Source organism: Solanum pennellii, chromosome 10 (assembly GCF_001406875.1).
Source record: "Solanum pennellii chromosome 10, SPENNV200".
Taxonomy (NCBI): Eukaryota; Viridiplantae; Streptophyta; class Magnoliopsida; order Solanales; family Solanaceae; genus Solanum; species Solanum pennellii.
The window spans coordinates 62,743,768-62,747,590 of record NC_028646.1 but is presented as its reverse complement, the minus strand read 5'-3'; the positions used below and the strand labels follow the sequence as shown (position 1 = coordinate 62,747,590).

General features: G+C 26.3%; 1 pseudogene; it reads right to left on the bottom strand.

The window, feature by feature from the left end:
- Positions 1 to 2,115: 2,115 nt before the first annotated feature.
- LOC107001464 lies at positions 2,116 to 2,624 on the bottom strand (annotated as a pseudogene).
- Positions 2,625 to 3,823: the final 1,199 nt, after the last annotated feature.

Below are 3,823 nucleotides of genomic sequence, written 5' to 3'. Positions count from 1 at the left end.
TTTTAAATATAACGGAATTTAAAACGGGTCACGCGCGCGGATCCGAGTCGGGTCGGGTTAACTAAAAAGTTGAAAACATTTCGGTTAACTTCTGTTATCAACTAATTAATTGAAAAATAATTTTTGGTCATTTAATTAATTAAATAAATAAATAAAATAAATTTGTCCAAAAAATTATCTCTCGATCGATCATTTGCCAAAGCCAAAGCGAGCGAGCGACGACAACGGCGCGAGGGGGGTCCCTCTTTCCAACCCTTTTAACAATAAATAGGAGTGTTTATTTATTTAAACTCTCCTATTTTCATTTCCATTACCGATGAGGGACTATTGCCTTTTTCATTAAAGCATTAGAGGACTTTTCAAGTTCCCAACCTTTCAAGTTCTAAATTTTTCAAATTCCTCTCCTTCCCTCTATTTCCCATCAATTCTTGCTACATATCCAACATGTTTTTATACTTACTTCTTTTTATTCTTCTTTCACTATTTTTTTCTTTCATTATTGAATATTGCAAAGTCTCTCAAATGTTCAAACATTCTGCATGATGTAAAATCTATTGTTGTGTGTTTATAAAAATATAAATTTATTTTTGGTGTCTTATTCAAATTTAAAGCACTAAAACTAATCAACACTATTTTAATATTATTTGTCAACTTATCAAATTCATCGCAATACTATTTCAGTATCATCGTATTTTAAAAGTTTTTAAATCATATTTAATTATTTGAACTTTATATGACATAATTTTCATTGAAAATTTACAATTTTTTGCATTCTTACTTCATAATGTCTACATAAATTCTGTCTCTCCATACCTCATTTGTACGATCACACTAACTATATTATAATTATTCAATATATATTTGTCAACTAAAATAATAAGGCCTCTTTGTAAAATTAGGCTTAAGACCCCCAAACTTGTTATGACGGCCCTCTTTAAGAATATTATTTTTTTAAAACCTTTTTTTTTCTTAATATTTCTCAANNNNCCCCCAAAATTATTCAATTCTTATCTATACACTTATATACTATATTAATCGTATTACCTTCTTAAACTTTTTTAAAGTGAAATTGTTTGTTCCTTAAATGTTGAGATGATAAACAAAGTATAATTCACTCTCTTGAGAAAGTTGGAGGATAAAGTAATTTCAACAAGTCCAAAACAATGGAAGAAAGTAGCCTAAACAATTTTGGTTGAACAAGATATGTTGCACCAACCTGCAATGACAAAGGTACTTAATAGCATAGTGAGGATAATGGTACAACCAATACGCAACAAGCAACATTATGGTTTTAAAAAATGGAGTAACTGAGGCTCTATTAAAATTTGGGGACAACATTTGTATGTTATGTTTTTTTATATAGTTATTTATAAGGAAATTAGATAAATTTTATGTTCTATGCAACAATCTTCTGATTATTATTATCATTTCATTTAGTACGAAGCAACAAATTAGCGATGAAGTTTAATTAATGGCGCATTCAATTTTTAATACTAAGTCATTGGGCTCGTGCAGAGCATGAGCAACTTCCACTAGTATTATAGATATAGAACATGATATAACAAGTCAATTGATAAATTATTTTAAAAAAAGTTATAATCCTAAACCAAATAACAAAAGAAGTTTGGTTCAATTAAATATTTTGATTAAATTATAATAATGCATATGATAAGGTTTGACAACATTTGAGTTGAATTTGAAAAATAATCTTTAAAATCTAAAATCAAAAAGAGATATGAATATTCTTTTATTTAAATGAGAAAATAATATAAACAACTAGATCATATATTATTAATGAAAATCATAGCAACTTACATGATTGTAATATTATTAAAATAAAATAAAAGGCAAAACAAAAACTCAACATCTCAATAATATAAATTTGAACTTTCTAGAACCCTAAACCTTAAATTTTGAACTCTATCCTTGAATCTGAACCCTGAATCTTGATTCTAACGCCAAATATTTACCTTGACCATGACCATGACTTAATCCTGAACTCTAAAAATTAAATACTAAAACCTGAATCGAAACCCTGAACCTGGATTTGATAACCTAAGATAACTTATGTGTGATCTCATTCAAACTTAACACTCCACAAGATTCACATCCCAATTAGGATGAAACAATTGATTGGTTCAAACGGTAGTGCATAGTAAACTAGCAACATTCAACCATGCTTCAAGCTTGGACACTTCATCTTCATTAAGTTGCTCAATTGATTCCCACCAACCTTTCTGTCTAGTTTCTGTCATTTGGTCAAGATAATTTGTTCGATCAATTTCAATTTTTTCTTTGATGTCAAGTTCTTCAAGTTTTTTTTCGAGTTGATTCACCGAATTTCGAGCAAAAACCATGGCCAGGTGAGTTTCATCACTTAACTGCATATCAGGATTCTGAAAACGAGAAATGACTGTATCAACTGTAGGGTGAAAAAATGAATGAGGCTTACCAGTAGGAGAAAACACTATTATTCCAATGTCAACATCAAATTCTTTTACGAGATTATTCGCTGCTTTGAACAAACCAGTACGGCGCTTCGAAAATGAACTTAACAAGGCCTTTTCATTTTCTATTTTTTTCATTGGTATCTTTTGACGTCCTTTAGTCTTCTTATTCTCCATGGCTAATTGATAAAACACGATTTATGAAATGCTTTTAGTAAATGATACTTATGAGAAGACGATATCGCGACTATTTATATACGTTAAATTTTTTATCAAGTGGCACATAACTAAATTTCTATTATAAATAAAAATAATATCTTCATCATAGAGAAAATTAGTAAGTGAAATCAATTTTATAATTTATCAACTTGTAGATAGAAATTTTTTGTGTAAAAAGCAAATCAAACTTTCCATTTGCATTAACAAAAATAAACCTTAAATGTAATCATAATTAAAAAAAAATGTTAATATAAAAGTAATCTAAAAACCATAATAGGAAAATATATTAATATAAAATTAAAGTTAACATTTAATGGTAACAGAAAAATATGTCAATATAAAACTAAATCTGAAATTTAACCATAATAGGAAAATAAGTTAATATAGATCTAATTCTAAAGTTTAACCATAATAGGAAAATATGTTAATAATTAAACCAAATCTAAAGTTAAACCATTATATGAATATAAAATTAAATCTAAAGTTTAACCATAATAGGAAAATATGTTAATATAAAGCTAAATCTAAAGCTTAAACCATAGTAAAAAAATATGTTCATATAAAACTAAATCTGAAATTTAACCATAATAGGAAAATAAGTTAGTATAGATCTAATTCTAAAATTTAACCATAACAGGAAAATATGTTAATAATTAAAACAAATCTAAAGTTAAACCATAATATGAAAATATATTAATATAAAATTAAATCTAAAGTTTAACCATAATGGGAAAATATGTTAATACAAAACTAAATCTAAAGCTTAACCATAATAAGAAAATATGTTCATATAAAACTAAATCTAAAATTGAACTATAATAGGAAGATATGTCAATATATAACTAAATCTAAACTTAAACCATAATAGGAAAATATATTATTACAGAACAAAAATCTAATGTTTAACATAATAGGAAAATATATTAATATATAACTAAATCTAAAGTTACAACCATAATAGGAAAATACATTAGTATAAAAGTGAATCTAAAGTTTAATCATAATAGAAGAATATGTTCATATAAAACTAAATCTAAAATTTAACCATAATAGGGAAATATATTTGTTGACACCCAAATTTCGATCCGCCTCGATGGTAATTAATTATCAAGCTTCTCGAGTTTAAACAATTTAAAATAATTAATTTTATAAATAAA